Source organism: Lagenorhynchus albirostris, chromosome 8 (assembly GCF_949774975.1).
Source record: "Lagenorhynchus albirostris chromosome 8, mLagAlb1.1, whole genome shotgun sequence".
NCBI lineage: Eukaryota > Metazoa > Chordata > Mammalia > Artiodactyla > Delphinidae > Lagenorhynchus > Lagenorhynchus albirostris.
Window position 1 is genome coordinate 13,849,419 of NC_083102.1, and position 21,884 is coordinate 13,871,302.

Here is a 21,884-nt window from a genome sequence, read left to right on the forward strand (position 1 = left end):
GCTTGAGGAAGAGCAGAGCTGTGATGATCTAACACCAACTTTCATTCCACAAACATCTATGGAATCCTGCTACACCTACCTGTGAAGAAGCTCAAGAGATACTTATGACACGAATGAAGAAATGGAGGAGAGGCTTCGCCAGTCAGTGGTGGTGGTGAATTCCCACAGGAAGCTGCGCTTAAGGACGTGTTATGTTTGTTAAAGTGCTGGGGCTCAAAAGTGCTGGGGCACAAAAGCGTGCGGACCCGGTCACAGCCTCCAAGGGTCTCACAGTCTGGTGGCAGTGACAGGTAATCACCATATACTGTGACATCTGGCAAGCATGGGTGATATCGGAGACACACCCAACTCAAGCCCTGGAGAAGAGAGAATGAAGTCTTCCTAGAGGTGGTGCTTCCTAAAGTGAGTTCTGAGAGATGAGCGAGAGTTACTGCAGGAAGGTGGGTGGCGAAGGTGAGCGAGGGTGTACCAGGCAGACGCATCCGTTGTGCAGTTTTCCAGGGACAAGACTGCTTGGAGGAACTACGTGTGCTTGGCTACCAAGTGTATAAAGCAAACGAGAGTGATGACAAGTGGGCCCACTGCATAATGCCACGTTTTTAGTACTGTATATGGAATTATATTTTCAGGATGTAATGTGATCACTGGCACATCCAGCTCAGACCAGTAAGGAACAAAGTCACACGACATGAAAGGAGCAAAGTTTACTTTGATTTCTTAGGTACTTAAAACTTCTCATGAGCTAAAAGTGCCTTTAATGTTTTAACTCTTCCCCTTCTCACTAACCAGGGGGAAGTATTTGTCTGGCACGTGTCGGGCACTCAGAAATATTCATCTGAGGGATCATATTTCCCAAAACGGTTAGAGAAACCTCTGGGACACAGGAATGCAACAGATGTGGTAGGAGGAAGAATACTAACTAGTTTTGAAAAATTGGTTTTAGCCAAGAAGACCAAAAATAACCCAATAAGGCCATAAACCAGTGCTTTTGTAAACTTTATGGGGCGTGTCATGGAATTTTTCGAGAATCTAGTGAAAGCTGTGGACATTCTCCTAAGAAAAATGGACATTCACAGCATTTTCAGATAAAATTTGAGGGGTTCTTGGACCCTTGAAGCCCACTCTAGAGCAATGCTTCTCAAACTTAAAATGTCACCTGGGTTTGAAGAAAGAATGGCTGAAAATGTCTCCAACTTGGCAAAAGGCAAAAACGTACAGATTCAAGAAGCTGAGTGAACCCCAGTAGGAGGAACCCAGAGAAATTCATGCCAAGACACATCATAACTACACTTCTGAAAACTAAAAAATAGAAAAAATCTTGAAAGCAGCCAGAGAAAAAATAACGTATTATTTACAGGGAACACCAATGAAAGGAGAGCAGGTTTCTCCTCAGAAACCATGGAGGCCAGAAGGAATTGACACATTTTTCAAATGCTGAAAGAAGAAAACCGTCCACCACAAGTTCTACATCTGGTGAAAATATCCTTCAGGAAAGGTGAGAAAATAACAATATTTTCAGATGAAGGAAAACTAAGATAATTTGTCACAAACAGACTTACCCTTCGAGAGTGGCTAAAGGGGACTTCTCTGATGGTGCAGTGGTTAAGAATCTGCCTGCCAATGCAGGGGACACAGGTTTGCTGCCCGGTCCGGGAAGATCTCACATGCTGCAGAGCAACTAAGCCTGCACACCACAACTATTGAGCCCACGCGCCGCAACTACTGAAGCCTGCGCACTTAGACCCGTGCTCCGCAACGAGAGAAGCCACCGCCATGAGAAGCCCACACACCACAACGAAGAGTAGCCCGCGCTCGCCGCAACTAGAGAAAGCCCGCGCGCAGCAACGAAGACCCAATGCAGCCAAAAAGAAAACAACAAACCCCGCCCCCCGCCCAAACCAAAAAGAATGGCTAAAGGAAGTTCTCCAAATAGAAGGAAAATGATAACAGAAGAAATCTTGGAACTTCAGAAAGGAAAGGAAAGAACAATGGAGTGGGTAAACAATTATGTTTCTTAAATTTGATGATTGAAGCAAAAATTATAACACCATCTGATATGGTGTACAATATATTTAGAGAAAATACTTAAGATAATTATATATATATATATATATATATTTTTTTTTTTTTTTTTTTTTTTTTTTTGCGGTACGCGGGCCTCTCACTGTTGTGGCCTCTCCCGTTGTGGAGCCCAGGCTCCGGACGCGCAGGCTCAGCGGCCATGGCTCACGGGCCCAGCCGCTCCGCGGCATGTGGGATCTTCCCGGACCGGGGCACGAACCCGTGTCCCCTGCATCGGCAGGCGGACTCTCAACCACTGCGCCACCAGGGAAGCCCAAGATAATTATATTTTAAAACTAAGAGGATAAAGGGATCAAAATGAAAATAAGTTTTCCTCACATTACTCAGAGTGGTAAAGCATTGATACCAGTAGATAGTGATAAATTAAGCATGTACATTTATGTAACCACTAAGAAAATTATGCTATAAAAAGTGATATACAAAAAGATGTTTTGGAATAAGTCATGATAGAATTTTTTAAAAATTTGGCCAATACATTGGCCAAAAATGAACCTCACACCTTATATAAAAAATCAACTCAAAATGGATCACGAACTTAAATGTAAAACAAAACTTTTAGAAAAATTAGGAGAAAATCTTTGGGATCTAGGACTAGGCAAACAGTTTTTAGACTTGACACCAAAAGTGCAATCCATAAGAGACATAAATCAATAAATTGGATGTCATAAAAAAAGGCTCTTTGGGGCTTCCCTGGTGGCACAGTGGTTGAGAGTCTGCCTGCCGATGCAGGGGACACGGGTTCGTGCCCCGGTCCGGGAAGATCCCACATGCCGCGGAGCAGCTAGGCCCGTGAGCCATGGCCGCTGAGCCTGCGCGTCCGGAGCCTGTACTCCGCAACGGGAGAGGCCACGACAGTGAGAGGCCCGCGTACCGCAAAAAAAAAAAAAAAAAAGTCTTTGAAACCTGCTAAGAAGATGAAAAGACAGTCAACAGATTGGAATAAAATATTTGCTAACCATACATCTGACAAAGGACTCACAGCTAGAATATATGAAGAACTTTCAAAACTCGACAGTTAAAAAACAAAAAATCCAGTTAAAAAATGAGCAAAAGACATGAACAAACATTTCACTGAAAAGGATACATGGATGCCAAGTAAGCACATGAAAAGATGTTCAACATCATTCGGCCATTAAAGAAATGCAAATTAAAACCACAGTGAGATCTCACTATACATCTCTCAAAATGGCTAAAACTTTTTAAAAATAGCATTAAATGCTAATGAGCATGTGGAGAAACTGAATCATTCATACATTGCTGACACGAACATAAAACATTGCAGTCACTCTGGAAAATGGTTTCACAGTTGCTTATAAAACTAAACACGTATTTACCATATGACCCAGCGATAGTGCTCTTGGGCATTTGTCCTAGAGGAATGAAAACTTCTGTTCTCATAAAACATGCACATGAACATTCATAGCACCTTTATTAGTAATAAACAAAAACTGAAAACAGCTCAAATGTTCTTCAGCTGGTGATGGTAAAACAAACTGTGATACATCTATACAGTGGAATACTATGTAGCAATTAAAAAAAACTCAAGCTATTGAAGCATGCAATGATTTGGATAGATCTCAAGGGAATTGTGTGTGAAAAAAGCCAGTCTAGAAAGGTTGCATATTATATGATTTCATTTATATAACATTTTTGAAATAACAAAATTATAGAGATTGGGAAGACATTAGTAGGTTCCAAAGGATAGGGGTGTGTGTGTGTGTGTGTGTGTGTGTGTGGTGTGTGATGGGGTGGTGTGGCTATAAAAGGTAAAACTAGAGAGCCTTGTGGCGATGGAACAGTTTTGTATCTTAGCTGTGCAGTAGCGGTTACACAAACCTACACGTGATAAAACTGCATAGAACTCGACACACACACACAGACACACACATACACAAGTGCATGTAAATCTGATAAAATCTGAATAGGTATTATGGTTTGTACCAATGTCAATTTCCTGGTTTCGATAATGTACTATAGTTATGCAAGAGGTAACCATTGGGGGCAACTGGGTAAATGGTACACAGGATCTCTTTGTACTTTCTTTGCAACTTCCTGTAAATCTATAATTATCTCAAAATATTTAAATGGTTATTTTTTAAGATTGATTTATTATTTATTTATTTTTGGCTGCGTCGGGTCTTAGTTGCAGCACACAGTATCTTTCATTGTAGCGCACGGGCTTCTCTCTAGTTGTGGCGTGTGGGTCTTCTCTAATTGTGGTGTGTGGGTCTTCTCTAGTTGTGGCACACAGGCTCCAGGGCACGGGGCTCTGTAGTTTGTGGCACGCGGGCTCTCTCGTTGAGGTGCGCGGGCTCAGTAGTTGTGGCCCACAGGCTTAGTTGCCCTGCAGCACGTGGGATCTTAGTTCCCTGACCAGGGATCCAACCCGCGTCCCCTGCATTGTAAAGCATATTCTTTACCACTGGACCACCAGGGAAGCCCCCCAAATTTAAAATGTATAAAAGTCACCTGGGAGCTTACTAAACTATAGAGTCACAGCTCTGCTCCTCACTGGATCAGATATAGTAGGCCTGGGAGGGGCCTAGGAGTCTGCATTTTAACAGGCTCTCCAGATTCTGATGCAAGATGACTACTCCCACATTTCAAGAAACACTGTCCTAGGGCAGTTGTTTTCAGCCTCAGTGACTGATCAAAAACACCTGCCAAGCATTCAGAAAATAATGATGTCTGGACCTAGCCAGACCTACCTGACCAGAATCTCTGGGGTGGGACCGAGTCCCCTCTAAATTTAATAAGCTCTCCAGGAGATTCTGATTGATTGACAGTAACCAGACTGGGGGACCCACAAACCCCATGTTAAAAAACCCTGCTTTATATTTAACTCAAATTCACACCCATTCTCATTTCCTTAAATTCTTAGATCTAAAAGGAAACATTTACATTGGGATGCACACATACTTTGGTAATATATTTGTATTGATTTAGTTATTACCAAGAAAATTTTTTTTGTTTTTCAAAAAGAACAAAATAATACTTCTACATTCAAATGAAAGTTGTCCTTCCAAGTAGGCACCTTGGGAGTCTTTGTGTTTTTTTCTAGTAATATTGCTAATGCTAAAAACAATTTTGTCACAATTTCTTTAGAATTGCTTCAGAGCTGGTTTATGAACCTCGTGAGAAAACTGGCCCCATTTTACATGTAAATTGTGTCATCTTGTGAATTTATATTTACACAAATACTCTTCTGCAATTTGAGGAGCTCCTGGAAAGATCTTGAACAGAGAAACATGTAAATGAAGTTTGTTTTTCCTTTTGGGTGCCTGGACGGCTCCACTGTTTTTGTCTGCCCAGCCCTCCTTGAAGAAGCACCCTCTCCCATTCCATGCAGTGCTGGAGGAGCTGTCGATGATAGCACCCTGTCCCTCTGGTCACAAGGATGGACTCAACATCCAGGCATGGCCGATCATGGTATCTCATCTCCTTGGCAACGGTGACTGGTCCACAGGGTGGACACACATGACTGGGTCAGGGCCAGTCAGAATCCTTCATTGGATGTATATACATGGAAACTACATGAGGAAAGCTCTGTTTTTTCTCCTGGAGATGCTAAACTGGGAATATATGAATCCAGAGCTGTTGGTGGCCATCTTTTACCACATGGTGAGAACTGCCTGCAGAAAGCTCTAACAGGGACAAGCAAAAATTTAAGACAAACATGGAGAATGTCAAGGACGTACAAATTCCAGGTCAAGGTCTGCTTCCTGTAGTCTTCCTTGCATCCTCCAAGCTTAAGTTAGCTTGTGCTTTTAAGTTCGTTTGAGCTGAGTTTCTATCATTTGTAATGCAGAAGTCCTAACTAATACGGTGCCCCTTTTCCTTCTCAACCTTCTGGAATACCTATGCCATTCTGCCTCTCAAAACGTTACTTCCCCACGAGGGTCTGATCTCAGTTTCATACACTGGTGTGAATGTATGGCCGCGTCTTACTGCCTCCTGAGGTGGGTTGGGATACTGCAAAGGCACATGGGCTAGGGCCTGGGAGTCAGGATCCAGGATCATCCAGCTCTGGTACTCAGTCAGACAACCGTCGTCGGCAGACTCTGGAAATGCCCTGCGTTTCAGCTTCCTCGCCTCTGAAATATGGGAGTAGACCTAGGCAATCTCCGCAGTTTGCTCTATCTTTAAATCCTCTAATTCTTATGAATTAAAAAGGACATTGAATTATGGTCTTTGAATTTTAAGTCTACTCTCTATAGGGCGTGAAAGAACATCCTGTATCAGTGAAGTATTTGAATGGCTTGAGGACCCTTCTCAGAACCTTTGGGGAAACTACGATCGTTAGTGTTTATTGAGTGCTTACTACCTACCAGGCCTTGTTCTAAGTGTCCTGGCCTGTAGGATCTCATTTAATCCTCATAGAAAATGGACGGGGTAGTTATCATACCCACTTATCAGAATAAGAAGCTGAGAATTAGAGACATTAAGAAGTTGCCCAAGACAGGAATTTGATCCCAGTCTGACGGCTGCCAAAGCTTGGGCCCCTGGCCGCGACCTTGCCACCCATCTGCACCAGAGACACGCTTCCCCGGGCCAGCCTCAGTGGAACAGCCCCAGTGCTGAGGAGGTGTGCAAGCAGCCAGGCTTCCAGCTGCGCAGACTGTGTCTTTTAAAGGTGGAAATCCAGAGCAGCTTCTGGTTTAAATAACCCCAGCCCAATCGTGAAGGTAACTTCTTGCTTCCCGCTAATTTAAATGTATGTATAGTCACTTTGGGGGGCAAAAAGTTCTTAGCCAGTTATGCATTGATACTTATGTAGGTACATAAGCATGTCCTTACTCAACTCTGAAGCACCTGGTGGAAGAGAAGATTTAGGCAAATCAGTAAAGTATTGTGCAGACAAAAACAACACTTGTTTGACTTGTTTAATTAGCCGTTTTCTTTTTTTTTTTTTTAAACTGGCCAGTCAGTTTGACCAAACTAGTTCACAGCTGCCTTCTGGGACTCGAGGTTGGTGCACTGCTGCCCTTAGTCTGTGCGCTGCCTGGCCCTGTTCCGGAAGGCCTGCCCCCATCAGGGGTGGCCGAGTTCTAAAGGCTGGGGATCAGGAGGTACCTATAGGCACCAGCACGAAAGGATGTCCAAGTCACACAGCTGAATGGAAAAGCACATTGTGAAACAGTACATACAGTTGTGGAAATAAATAATAGCCTATCTGACAGTTCATTCAACAAGTGTTTATTGAGCACATACTCTGTGTCAGGCAATAGGCTCAGGCGAGCTCTCTGGAAGAACTCTAGAGTAAGATATATTAGCTAACTGTGCATGTATCTGGATCAGGAAATCGTGGCGGACTTCTACTTTTCATGTTGTGCATCTCTTTAATGTTCCAGTGTTTACAATGAGTGCTTTTGTGATAAGAAAAGGAAAGAAAAAGGACTTTTGTCATTGGATCGGCCCCACTGAGTCTTTCAGGAGTCGAGGTGGGTGTTGGCAGTGGTGCAGCTGCTAGGACTTGGGTTCAAGGCCCTGCCCTGTGATTTAACAGCTGTGTCACCTTGGGCGAACCACAACCTTCCTGAGCCAATTTCCTTGACGAAAGAGGCTGTTATGAGGGTCAGATGAGAAACATGAGAATGCACTGTCCACAGTAGGGTTTTAGGCAAATGCCGGTCATGAGGTCATGATAACCTCCCCGTGAGGAGTGAAGGCCCCTGTTCCCGGGGAGGGGGGCTGCACCCGGCTGGTGCCACTTTGTAGGGGATGAAGAAGCTGGGTGAGAAGTGCCCCTAGGAGACCGGGTGACATGCCGCTCCTTTCCCTCGCTTTAGCAGAAGCAATCTGAATGTGCTTCCAGAGACTTCTGCTTTCCAGGTAGGGGCTGAAGGATTGATGAGGGTCTCTAGCAACTTTGACAGCTGCTACCCAGCGAGCAACTGATGAATCCTTGCCTCGGTGACAGGGCTGTGTCCCAGCAGGTGGAGGATGCTAATAGGGTAACTGCTGTCCTGCCCTTAAGCCTGACCTCTGGCTTGGACTGTAGACACAGAAGTGGTGGGCAGCTCAGCGGGGAAGGGTGAGCGTTGACTGCTGGAGATCACGTGGTGAGCGTCAGAGACTCTCAACCTCCAAAACATTCAGAGGGAGCTAAGCAGGCGTTCAGTGCTGGGAGCGCCGGGCGTCTGGCTTTCACAGGAGCGGGCCCTCGGCTGGGCGGCACTCAGTGCTGCGGAGAGAGCACGGTCCCCGCAGTCCTGCGGGTCTGTCCCTGCCCGGCTCGGTGGAGCACACTGCCCTTTCTCATTAGCCACCTGATCTGTCATTAGACCAAGGCAGTCTTGAGTTAGACAAGAGGCGGAGCCCATTCAAGCTGCCAGGGACACTTTTCTGGAGGAGCCAGTGACAGTCATGGGTGTGCATTTCCTGCCCAGGGAAGCCTCAGGGCGCTCATGCCTGGGGACTGACCCTGACCTCACAGAGCCCTGCAGAGCCTGATGGACTGAGTCAGCCCTTCGCCTCTCTGCGGTACCCGGGGCCTGGTCGGCTCCCTTTTCCTGCCCTCAGATACTGGTGGAGTCTCTGGTCCTTCACTTCCTGGATGGACTTTCTCAGATTTATGCCTCCATCACTCTGGCTGGTTTTCCTGACCTGCTGCTTGTCTACACGTGGGCCCTGACTCAGTTACAGAGGGCTTTGCAAAATGCGAGTCTGATTGCATCACTTCTTACTTCACACCCTTCAGTGGTTTGTCTCCATCAAGGCCTCTGGGAGTCTTTAGCACGTTGTATCACTGCAACGTCCTTCACAACCCAGCCCCCGCCTTGCTTTTTGGCCTCATCCCTCCCTATTTCCCACCACCCCAAAGCCGGTACTGATGACCAACCTGATTTACTGAAACTCTCCATCACCTCCCCCATCCATGGGGGCCTTGGCACATGCTGTTCCCCTGCCTCCCTGGAACAGCCCTCCTTCTTTTTATCTTGCCAGGTTAACTCCTACTGCAACAGCGAGAGGCCCGCGTACCAAAAAAAAGAAAAAAGTCCAACTTCTTGACTGTAACAAGGAGCTCTGCAGAACCTCTCTCCCTGTCCCACTCCTCTTCCACCAAGGTTTCCAAACCGTCTCAATTCATGGTACCCTTAGTGACTCAGTAACTTTTCATGCCCCCTGCAAGGCCCAAAGAAGTACCCAACAGTCTCATTTTTAAGCAGTTATGCCCAAACAACTTAATAAATATTCATGTTGTAACAACGTAGTAGACATTTGAAAAAAGAATGCGCATACATTGAAAGTAGTTCTCACCATGACCAACAGATGTCGCTGTGTTCCCCGTGATATCCCAGGAAGCCCCTGTGAATTCCCTATGGCACCTTTGGGGGCCTTAGTGCACAGTTTGGGAACTACAGCCATACAGTGTTGCTGTGAAACAGTTATTTGTGGTTCCCCACACTTGCACTATTTCTCTATGGTTCCATTTGAAGTCCTGGTCTCCATCTTGTCTGGAAAACCTTTCTGACAGTCGGGTCACCTGTCCCTTCTTCTGCGGACTCTTCTCAGACCCTTTGCTTCCCGCAGTTCCCATAGTACCTTGTCCATTCCTCTATTGATTTGCATCTCAGTGTTTTATTTCTTAACAGGCTCCTTACTACTCTGTGAGTTCTTTGAGGACAAAGCACTGTCTTATTTTTCCTTTCATCCCCAAGAAGCTGGCAGAGTGCCTCGTACCAATGAGTAAATGGGAAGATGATTCTGTGACTGCCTTTCTAGTTCTGAGAAATCACTTCTTGTCCTCCTGGTTTCCCAATTCCTGCCACTGGCAGATCTGAAGCCAGACTTGAACCTTGTGTCTCTTTGCTCATCTTTATCTTGCATTCCCAAAGTCACTGGTCTCTGTCCCTTCTGAAACGTGTGGGCCACTCTCTCTCCTTCTCTTCTACCAACTGACAGGGGCATCACCTGCATGTCTGCCCTACTGGCTTCTTCACCTGGGCGCCTACCTTGGTGGCTGTCTTAGGTCTGCCTATGCATGGAGTCACCGTTGGGAGCTGGGCCCCCATTGCAACCCAAGGGCTCTGCCAAAGATCTCATTTGAACCAAAGTTTCCATGACGTGGTGGGCCGAGTTGTGCTACTCAGATCCCACTCCCGCAGAGACTGTGGTCGGCAGAGAGCCTCCAGCTTCCCTCCAGGGTCACCTAACGGCAACCGGTCGATCCATCTGTGTCTCCATTTCCAGCTGTCAACTTCCCCGCCTCCCACCATTCCCACCCCAAAGTCCTTCTCCAACTGTTCTTACTGGGTAGACCGTTCTTCTCTCTTCCTCTTCATCTCCCCGTTATTCAAGTCTGTGCTTGACTACTTCCTCCTCCTGGAAGGCTTCTCTGCCTTCACTGGCCCATGATTCTGCCCAATTTGTGGCTTCAGGTTGTCTGCTCGACATGGCATAGTCACTCGTTACCTGGCATTCTTGTGCAACGTGGACCAGGTCTGTGTTTTTCTTCTAGATTAGATGCCAGATTTCTTCAGGAAAAGAGACATGAGTGATACTTTTGGGGAAAGGGAGGGGCGGTATCTCCCACCACCATCAGCTCAGTGTTATACACACAGCGGAGGTCAAAATAGCTGTTGAGTGGACGATGTCTGGTGTGAGGCCCGCAGTGAGTTCTCCCAGATGTGGGGGAACCGTCTCGTCTGTCTTTGTGCCATTGGAAGACATAGACACAGACTGACGTGAGTGTGGGAGAGGTCATAAAGAGGGGGAGGAGTGCACAGCCCTCCCAGGAGGAGTGGGGACCTGATGGTAGAACGAGCTTTGCATTTGGAGTTAGAACTGGGTGACTTGGGGCAAGTCCCTTGAGTCTCGGGGTCACAGTCTCTACACCTGGTGGACTTCTGAGGTGTTGGGTAGGAAATAGGTCTCAGCGCTCTTCTTTAAGGACCTTCTAGGCTACTGCTGGGGGTGTGCTTGCTTGGTCCCTGGGTGGGTTTCTAAGTAGTGAGAACAGGGGATTAATGAGGACTTGGGTCTGAGTTCACATAAGCCGGCCTGGAGGAGCTTTTTCATCCACAAGACGAAGGGCCCTTCTAGCCCTGCCATGGCCACCTCAAGCTCCAGGCAAGCTCTCTCCCAAACAGAGCTATGGCTAAACGAGGGAACTGGGCAGCAAGGGGGAAAATTATCTGAGACGAACCTATAATGATAAACTTCTCTACTCTATTGGATATACCTGCCCATTTAATTTATTCAGTTAATAAAACTTATTCCCCAGAGGGGGACAGGCAGAGGTAAGCTACAAACCAATCTGCCTGCATGACTATGGATATATATGTATATCTCATAACAATAAAAAAAGAGTAATTAAGAGATGTATTGAAGTGTATAGAAATCCTGAAGGACACTGACGATTCCAGTTCAAGTTACTGTCCTTGGCGCAAATGGAATTCAATAGGGAACAGATAAATAAAAAGAAAGAAAACACAAATTCAGAACAGATGTTAGGCAAGCAATTTTTTTCACAGCAAGAATCATAAACATGAAGAACTTTGCCTATAAGGCAAAATTGTTCATGCAAACAGCATCAAGCTACTAAATAAATAGTCAGATGGCACTGCAGGGACAGAGAAACATTAAAATAGTCATTTGGCTGTCCCAGAATATTTGTGCCCACACGGTTATGCCCAGGCATGTAGCTTCTCAGGCATCAGAGAGAGCTCTGTGTGTGTGTATACGTGTGCGTGTGCGTGTGTGTGTCCTATCACATAGAATATGTGCAGGACATATATTTGTGTGAGAGTACGTAGCAAAATCTCCCCTCCCCCAATGATATGTGGACTCAGTATGAACTGAGGGGCTTGGCAAAAGCTAGAATCAGTTCTGAAAAGACACTGTGACCAGGAACCCCAGGCCGTCAGAGGAATGTGCTGTCCTGGGCTAGGTATAATTAGAAAGCCCAGATGTGGAACTCTCGAGAATGGAGAATTTAATGGCCAAAGAATTTTAGACGCAGTTGGAGAGAAACAAGAGGCGGGGGGATAATTAAAGCACAGATCATAGTATTTTAGAAATAGAAGGAAGCTTCAAGATGATCATTCTAGCCCAATGCCCCCATTTCATAGCTAGGAAAATAGAGATCCAAAGAGGTGAGATGCCTGGGTGGGCAGTGCCTGGACACAGGCCATCTGCCTAGAGTAGCCCCACAGCCAGGAGGAGGCATGAAAGGCCAGAGAAATGCCTCCCCAATTTTTCTGAGTACCCACATACAGGAACTGGGGAAGTTCACCCCAGAGCTGGCTAGGGACGGGCTACTGCTGTGAGCTCTGCCCCGGGATGGCAGGTGGCTGCAAGAGGGCCTTTCAGAGCCCGCCCTGGTGGGCTGAGGCATCATGGCCAGGATCCCTGCTCCCTGGGCGGGCTGTGCTCATGGAGAGCACTGATAGTTCCTTTAGTCTCACATGAGACCTGGGAGGTAGGCAGGCGCTCAGGTATTTTTAAAGGCGAAGATGGTGGTTAAGTCACTCGTTCTAGTCCCACAGCTGGGAAGAGCTGAGCTCAGACCAGACCCAGCTCTGCCTCCGAATCCAGTGCTCTTTCTGGCACCCTAGGCAGACCCCTAAGAGTTAGGCTAGAGGAGAGGGTGGCCCCTGGGGAGGGATACCAATGGTCTGAGTGAGTGCGGCCCAGCCAGTGCGTCATAAGAGCCTGCCCTTCACCTTACCCTGTATAGCCAAGATGGCCTGACATGGTAGTAAGTCAATTTTGTACTGTTATGGGCTAACTCCTGGATTGATGGAGCGTAGGTCACTGATGGGGAGAGATTACAGACTCTTCTACCCAAAGCCTTGATTTTAGGACAAGAGACTTCCCCCAAGTCCTTTCGTTATGTCCCAGAGAAATAATACAAATGACCAAAATCAGCAACATAACTAGACCTTCCTGTTTGAGGTTTTCTTGGGGACAAATTTGTTCTGAAAGGCTTGTGCTCAGAGGAGATTCCTTTGGTTATTCAGCAGATAGTTCCTGAGCACTTTTTGCGTGTCAGACTCTGTTCTAGGCTCTGGGAATATCCCAGCAAATAAGAGACAGAGTACCTGTCCTCATGGAGTTTGTGCTCTAGCAGGACAGCAGTACAGTAGACAGTACGTGACGTGTTGTTAGGGCTGGAGTCCAAAAGCAGGAGTTCGGGGAGTGTCCAAGGAACAACAATAAGGGACAGTGGGACAGAAAAAGGCTTTGGATTAACAAGGAGAACCCACATAGCCCCGTGCTCGCCTCTTACTGATCACGTGTCATTCTCGTCTTAAAGGCACTGATGTTTCTATATAAACTGAAGCTCATGCAGTCAGCCCAGGTAAACTCGAAAGGTTGTTGGGATGGTAGTGAAAGGACAAGACCCAGACAGAGCACTGGAAACCTGCTATGGAGTAATAATTTACTACGTAAGTGGCCCCAGGGAACAAAGATATCTCTCTCTTACCGTCATAAAAGCAGGACACACAGCACGCACAGGGCCAGAAAGGGCCCAGAAAAGGATGTCCACTGCGGCGTTGTTTGCTGGACGCCACTGGGTGTCCCCCCCCGGGAAACCGGGTGGGTAAGCCGGGTGGAGAATTGCTGCAGTGATAGGCGGTAGCCAGAGGCAACAGACTCCATGGGAGCACAGCATCGTGATGGAGATTCAAAGCATAGCACTAAGTGAAAAAAACTAAAGGATAGAACGAGCTATGTGACACTACCATTGGTGTAAGCTAAAGAAAACATATATGAGACCATATTACCCAGTTTGCAAGAATTTGCACCAAAAAAATACACATTAAGCACAATGGAACAATGGAATGGTTGTCTTCTGGGGATAGAAGGGGAGAGGAAAAGGTGTGGGGCTAAAAGGGAATCAATAAACACGCAGAACATGTGGCAGTGTGTCCCCAGTTCTCCACAGCTCCACAGAATAAACACACATACACCCACACAACCTTGAAAGGGAGGTGATTAATAATTACTGGTGGCAACACTGATCATTTACAATGGTGACGTAAACTCTTCTTATCGATGCCTGTTTTCAATGTGGAATTCTTTAGGAGTAAAATGCTACCGCTTATTAGATCAGTGTTTTCTCTCAATGCCCGTTCTCCATATTCTAGTCTAGTCCCAAGAGATATTCCAGCAAGGAAAAAAAAAAAAAAAAAAGTCTGTGGTCAAATAAACACACTACATACTAAATTTCTCACTTGGAGATTTTCCATGCACATTATTATGTGAACAGTTCTGAGAAGTCCTGCAATAAAGAGACCTGTGTTCCTTTGACTAGCCCAGTGTTTCCAGCAATTGGCCAAGGGGAACTCCTCACTTTATTTCCACGTAACAATTATTATTCTCAATGGAAATGGTCCAAAGAACACACTGTGGGAAATGCCACTGAAGGATGAGAGGCAGAAGATTCCAGATTCCAAGCGTGGGCTGGGACTCACCCCCTCCCCACTCCTTCCCAGTGTGGCCAGGTAATCCTTCGAGTGCTTTGTTCCCAAGCCAACTTGGACCCAATGTCGCAGTTGTAGCTACAACTTATGGTGGCAAGGATGGAGCTGTCTCTCCCTCTGCCATGTTCCATCTCCTCATGATGGTGGGAATGACCGTTTTGTCTCTAGAATTCAAAGCCAACCTCAGTGACTAACGTTGACTAGTCGTCTTTATCCTTATCATCAGTGAGTAGTTCAATTCTGCTGTACAGCACGTTTCCTTTATAAAAGTCTCCCTCTCTTTTCCTTCTGTTTCTGATGATCCAAATCACTGTCATCACTCACCTGGGCTGTTAGAGTGGTTGTTTGTTCGTCTTTTATAGATTCCATCCTCCCCCTTCACCCCTCGCCTTGCCCTTCTCTATTCTGTGCATCTGCACAATAACCCACTTCCTTAGCACCATTCCTTAGGTCCATCTCCTCTCCTGCCACTGCAGAGAGGTTGTCCTCACACTTTCCTAGCATATCGTCAGCCTCTATAGTCTCCCTTTCAATATCTCAGCCAAAATTTCTAAACTTTTTGTCAAGCCTATGTGCCTGGGTCCACGGGCCACCTGCCAGCTCTCCTTTACCTGGATAGCATGGAATTAGCTAGCCTCTCAGTGAGAGCACATGCTGTGTCCTGGGGGGACCGGGGGGATTCAGTATGTCTCCTCCAGCAAAGGGCCACAAAGCTGGAACACAGGCCTTGAAAACGGTGAAAAGACTGAGTGAAAGAAACACAGAGAGGGAAAACTCACAAGCCACAAATGACAAGGACATGATCTTGACAAGTTACTTTAGGTAGGAAGCCCGGAGATTGAAGGGCTGGTGCCAGGGAGAGAAGTGTGGGCCCAGTGAACAAGAAAGAGTCCCAGACAGAGAAGGCTAAATTTATATGAGACACAAAGGCCACAGTGACCTGGTGGGAAAGAGGAAACTTGGAGGGGGCTGAAAGCAGAATCGAAAAGCAAACACATAAATTGTAAAGGGCCTGGCAGAGAGGAGTGAGATAAGGCGAGAAAGGGCTCTGGGTAAGGACTACTGGGAATTTATTAAAACGAACTGAATTTATGGTGCAGTACGAGCATTTGTTGATAACAGGGCTAGTCTGGTAAAGAATGTGCTCACTGGCTTGTAGTCAACAGGAAGTTGGGGCCAGATCACGGGGGCCTTGCATTCTGATCAGAAACGTGTCACTCACACTGACCAGTTAGGTTCCGGAGCACAGGGAGAAGTTTATATTTCTTCTAGAGTTCACTTGTGAGGTTTGAAGGCAAGAAGTAATGGCCACTCAGTCACTGTCAAAAGGAACAATAAAGCATTGCAACTCCAAATGCAGTTGCTACAGAAAACGGTATGGCAGTTCCTCAAACAATTAAACATTGAATTAACATATGATCCAGCAATTCCACTTCTGGATATATTCAACAGATCTAAAAAAAAAAAAAAAACGGAAAGGGAGGTATTGAAGAGAGATTTGTACACTGGTGTTCATAGCAGCGTTGTTCACAGTAGCCAAAAGGTGGAAGCAACCCAAGTGTCCATCGACAGATTAATGGACAAACAAAATGTGGTATATACGTACAATAGAATATTATACAACCCTAGAAGGGAAGAAAATTCTGATTCATGCTCCATGGATGAGCCCTGAGGACATCATGCCGAGTGAAATGAGCCAGTCGCAAATGGGCAAATACTGTACAATTCCACCAATATGAGGTACCTAGACTAGTCAAATTCACAGAGACGGAAAGTAGAATGGTAGTTGCCCGGGGCTAGGGGAAGGGGGGAATGGGGAGTTATTGTTTAATGGGTATAGAGTTTCCATTTTTCAAGATGAAAAGAGCTCTGGAGCTGAATGTTGGTCATGGTTGCACGACGATGTGAACGTACTCCATGCCACTGAACTATACGTTGAAAAATGTCTAGGATGAGCAATGTTATGTCGTTTGTACTTTAACACAAGAAAACAAAGTCCTCCAGCCAAAAGTTCTTCATGCCATCCTCAACATCTGGAGGTGGCTAGGAAGCAGAGGACCCATCCATCCCACGGCCGTGGGTCACAGAGTGCCTCTTGCTGACCATGTTGTAGAAGCACGAAGCCCCATTCCGATTGCTGAGATGAAATCTTTATTCTGTGGGTGTCAGTTGTGAGCGCTCAGGCCCTGAAGCCTGGTGCTCGTTAACAAGTATGGACTGGAGGAGGGAGGAACTCAGGATTCTAAGCATCCGTTCAGGGTTGGAGATAAAGCATTACAGCGGGCCCCCAGCCTAAGGAGGATAAAGAGCTGAGGCTTCTTGCTCATGCGGTGGTCTGGAGAACCCAAACTCTAGCAGAGAAGTCTAAGATTTGGGGGAATCAGTTAAGAATCTTCGGGCTGGAGTCTTTCGGAAGGATCCAGGGGCCGTGTCCATCATAAGAAACGCCCTGTGGTCTGGCAGTGAGATGGAGAGGAGAACCTGAAGAGTTACAGACAACTTTCAAAGGCAAATGGAAAGTCCACTGAAGAACTGCCTCTCTGGTGGGTCATATGCCCCAGGTACTATGTTAGCAATGGAGAAGATAGAGGGGGACAAACTAGGGAGGGCTTGGATTCCCTTCCCCCGGGGGTCCAGTTGTGAAGGGCAGTAGTTTCGATTAATACCTGGATGCCCACTTCCCCCGTAGTCTGAGTAGCATCAGTAGGTGCCAGTGGGTGTTGTACCACAACAGACCACACTTCCCACGTCCACCTACCATGCGGGGACAGGCCATCCACCAGCCGTGCACTCAGGGCAAAGGTTAGTAAGTTCTGCTTTAAGCAGAGGCAAAAATAGAATCATCTGCTAACAGTGCCTCCTTAGTGGTTAATGCGGGGAGCCTGGGGAATATGTCAGAGAGTCAAGCCTTTTAAAACAGGCCAATAAACTGAGAGCCTCACCCAGAATGGAAAAGTTGATATAGTGGGTTGCAAAATTCTTGCAGCTTGTGGGCGAGATGGGGGAGAGATTGTTAGGGGCATGGTCTTGAGATGTGAAAAATAATCAAGGCACTTATTTTTTTTAATTTATTTTATCTTATTTATTTTTGGCTGCGTTGGGTCTTTGTTGCTGCACATGGGCTTTCTCCAGCCGCAGCGAGTGGGGGCCACTCCCCACTATGGTGCTCGGGCCTCTCATTGCGGTGGCCTCTCCCGTTGCGGAGCACGGGCTCCAGGCATGCGGGCTTCAGTAGTTGTGGCCCGCGGGCTCAGTAGTTGTGGCTCACGGGCTCTAGAGCGCAGGCTCAGTAGTTGTGGCGCACGAGCCTAGATGCTCCACGACATGTAGGATCCTCCTGGACCAGGGCTCGAACCCGTGTCCCCTGCATCGGCAGGCGGATCCCCAACCACTGCGCCACCAGGGAAGCCCCCAAGGCACTTATTTGAGTAGTTAGATTTCTATGATCTGCCCCAGGTATGTAGGCATCATAAAACTTGGCAGTGCCTTGCTGGGAATTACTGCATGTGCACAGCTGCAGAAATGTTACACATAAGACTGACCAGGAAGAATTGGAAAGCATAGTAAACAACCCAAACTCTGAAAGATTTAAGGGTCCTGAGGAAGAACGGAGAACATGTTCCATTTTAAAGATAAACTTTGATTACTCACACTTTAGTAGAATTTCAAATGTTTGTGTGATGGTGTATGACTTTTTTTGTGTTTAAAAGTTTACACTGTGTATCTAAAGTGATTTAGTTTAGACATGTATTGCTGTCGCCTTTTGCCCTATGTGAGGAACACAATTTAAAACTTTTTTAATAATTCAAGGGTTCTGAGAATTTGTTTGGGAAAAGTTTTTCTGCTCACAAAATAGTGATCAAAGAGGAACTTTAAGCTTCATGGGAATTGGGAATTTGTTGCTTCTTTGAATTTAGCAAAAATTTTTTTTTAATTACGAAATCAAAGATGGTTCGTCATTCATCTTTTTGAATAGAATGGGAAAGCTATTTGCATTCTCAGTTAATTAGGGTTAAGAGCCATAAGAATTGGGTAAATGTGTGCAATTTTGGAGATTATCTATGCAAAAGAGTTCTTGACAGAAGATATATGCGTAGTGCCATTTGTTCTCTGGACCTACTTCCAGATGGGAGAACGCCTTGGCAAATGCCACAGTGATTCATGACTATGTTACATAACTCTATTTTGCATTCTGGGTTGAACAACTTGGATCTGTTGCAGGTACAATACAATTAAATATGAAATTCATTATTCGAAAATATTAACTAGAAACAGCTTTTACGCAATTGAAATTTGAGATGTTCTATTGTTTGGGAACACATCTGTGCAGGGCTGTCATTTGGGGGGATAAAGAGGTTGTTGATACCAGATTTGATTGTCCCTGATGGAGCATGAACCCCCTTCCACTTTGAACCTGATATACTGGTGGATTTTGGAAACACACGTCAAGGAATGCAAAACTGAAGATCTGTGGCTGCCTTCCCAGCTGGGTGCTCATCCCCCACCCCCAGTCCAGCTGCCCCTAGAGGTGGACCAGTCCCTAGCATCCTCGGCCTCGTTCTGTCCCAGCCAGGATGGACCTTTTGTCCCCAGCTGATAACAGGGATTGGGGCTGGTTTCTGAGTCCTGGGCCCCACATCATGCTCTCACTCTTAGGACTGGGTATCTGCACATGACTTTTTCCCCAGGCTCCTCCCACTGAGGCCCCGCTTGTTCTCCTGCCAGACTCTCTTCTCAGGGCCCAGATCACCCCCTAGTTGTGCCCTAATGTCCACTGACAGGCCTTCTTTTTTTTTTTTTTTTTTTTTTTTTTTGCGGTACGCGGGCCTCTCCCATTGCGGAGCACAGGCTCCGGACGCGCAGGCTCAGCGGCCATGGCTCACGGGCCCAGCCGCTCCGCGGCACGCGGGATCCTCCCAGACCAAGGCACGAACCCGCGTCCCCCGCATCAGCAGGTGGACTGTCAACCACTGCGCCACCAGGGAAGCCCGACAGGCCTTCTTGATTCCTGCTTTAGTGGACTCCTGACCACCATCCAGCCAACACCTTCTCTGTGGGCAATTTTCTCCTGGACCGTCCAGTGATTACTAGAATGGGGAGTTGTCAATTTCTTCCCCTTTGAATGCTGTGCTTTGCTCATCAGCGGGAACCTGCTCTGTCAGCACACACAGCCTGGTCGGGTTTCCATGCCCAGACATCCCAGGGAATGGGGCGATTTCCGGTCCCTAAGCCATTCCCTCCTGCCGCCCCACCTCTTGGAACTAAGCCATCCACTGGGCACACCTAGCTAAGATAGGGCATCCACATAATTACTTACTTAGACATTTACAATCAATGCAGAAATCTTAGGGAGAGATGTTTTATATTGTCAACTAATATGTTTTGATAAGGTTTTTAGCTTGTAAGATTCTGGTAATGCTTCAACTTATGATTTTAAAGAAGAAGGAATGACTATCGAGCAGCAAGGTCTCTGCCCAGGTCCACATAGTGCAAGAACCCCATCCCTGGAGGAATAGTGTTTCATCTTAGATTCTACTGCAGCTGACAAAATCTCTTTTGTCAGAAGTTTCTCAGAATCTTAAACCACACTGGAGCAAAACCAGGGGCTTATAAAATTTTTCTAATGTAGACTTTTGGAGTTGAGTCACCTAGTTTTGAACTGGAAAGGATGTCAGATATCATCTAGACCTTTGCTTTTCAAATTGCTCACCTTGACTCACTAGTGGTTATGAAACCAATTTTGTGGGTCGTGACCAGCTTGTATTTGTTTTGTTTTTTCATGAAATAGAGTAGAATAGAACAGAGTAGGAGAATAGAATAGATCCAAGTGGATCTTTTATAGTAAAAGATATTTAGTAAAACTTTTATTTCAGGTGTGTGTGTACAGGATCATAATGTAAAATATATTATTTACTGAGGCTTATAATTAAACAAAGTCACTGATCTAGTTCAAGGCGCCTCGTTTTATATCTGAGAAAACTGACGTTCCAAGAGGGGAATTGACTGGCCCAAATCCATTAAGCTAACAGGTGGTAGATAGAAAGAGAGTCGGAGCTGAAGTTTAAACCCCAGTTTCTATTGTAAGTTGGCATGCTCTATTTGACGTTATTCTACCCCAACAAGAGGAATTAAATATAGGCTCTTGGTCTTTAAGAGAGTGGGTCATAAAAACTTGGACAGCAGTAGTCACTAAAATATGCAGCAACCGTCACCTGCAGGTAGAGTGAAGATGGGGGGCAAGAAAGTGGTGTGAAATAAGGGGTAAAGGAGGAGGTCAGAAGGCCAGAAAAATGGGTACTCTTCAGAAGGGTCTTTGGATGAAGACAAGGAAGAAGCCTTAAACCATAAGGAAGAAGGAAGCTTTGTAGTAATGAGTCTATTAAAATTTCATTTGAGAAAACTGGGGCTCTAATAGAATTCTTCTTACTCTTTTTGGTCTAAATCGCCTAGGTGTCTGAGGACAATTGTTCTTTCGATAATTCTACCTGTTGGGCTACGCATTTGGATCGGTGATAACAGTCAAATATATTCCTGCTGGCGACTTTCATCCTATTCTCAATGGCCTCCTAGAAAACAAATCAGCCCATTTTGTCAGGGTATTTGCTCTTATAAAATAAGGTGCCCCCTAAAGTACAGTAATGCTTTCATAAACACTCACTTAAAAATGTAGCCTAAAGGGCTGAGTGTTAGTGATTGATCTATATTGACCAGTGAGACTATTGATATTTAACTCACTGAAATGATTCTCAATAATTATGACATAGGGACCATCAGGTGTCATATTCATTTTGGTTTCAGACTCAAATGACTTGAAGCCAGTGATCCTAAGCTTTGCTTTCAACACTCATAAAAGATTCCGCTTTTACCAAGCTAGGGGACCCCAATATTGCCCCCAGTCTAGCGTTATGGCCAGAAATGTGAGGATAATTTAGGATTTCTGTACCTCATTCCACAGTTTCAAGGGTACTGTGTTTTCTCAGTGATCATGGTGTGTTTTCATTTTCATCAATTCCTCTGAAAACGGAGCCTCATTTTTAGGTCACTCAGTAAGTGAGTCTTATTCTGAGGCGTGCACTCCCTATTAGCAGAAACTTAAAAGTTTGACTTCTGCGCATTGTCTGGGAGGCAATTTTGCAACTGTGGCTTCACTTCAACCTAAGATTTCTGCCTTTCTTCAACATCTATGATTCTATGGAGCTCAGTCCAGTTTAAAAACGAGAACCACCTCCCCATACCAGCTGCCCAGTGTGAGTCTGAATACTTGTATTTTTTCCAACAAATCGGCCATAGTTCCCCCCAACCCGTCCTCTCCCTCATTTTCAAGTCCAGCATATTCAGATGCCTCAGTGTCTTCTAAAGCAAAGAGCAGTC

General features: G+C 45.9%; 1 protein-coding gene across 2 annotated transcripts in view; it reads right to left on the reverse strand.

The window, feature by feature from the left end:
- TBXAS1 (thromboxane A synthase 1) overlaps positions 1-21,884 on the reverse strand; it is a 150,679-nt gene that overhangs the window by 83,463 nt on the left and 45,332 nt on the right. The gene's annotated exons all lie outside the window — the stretch shown is intronic.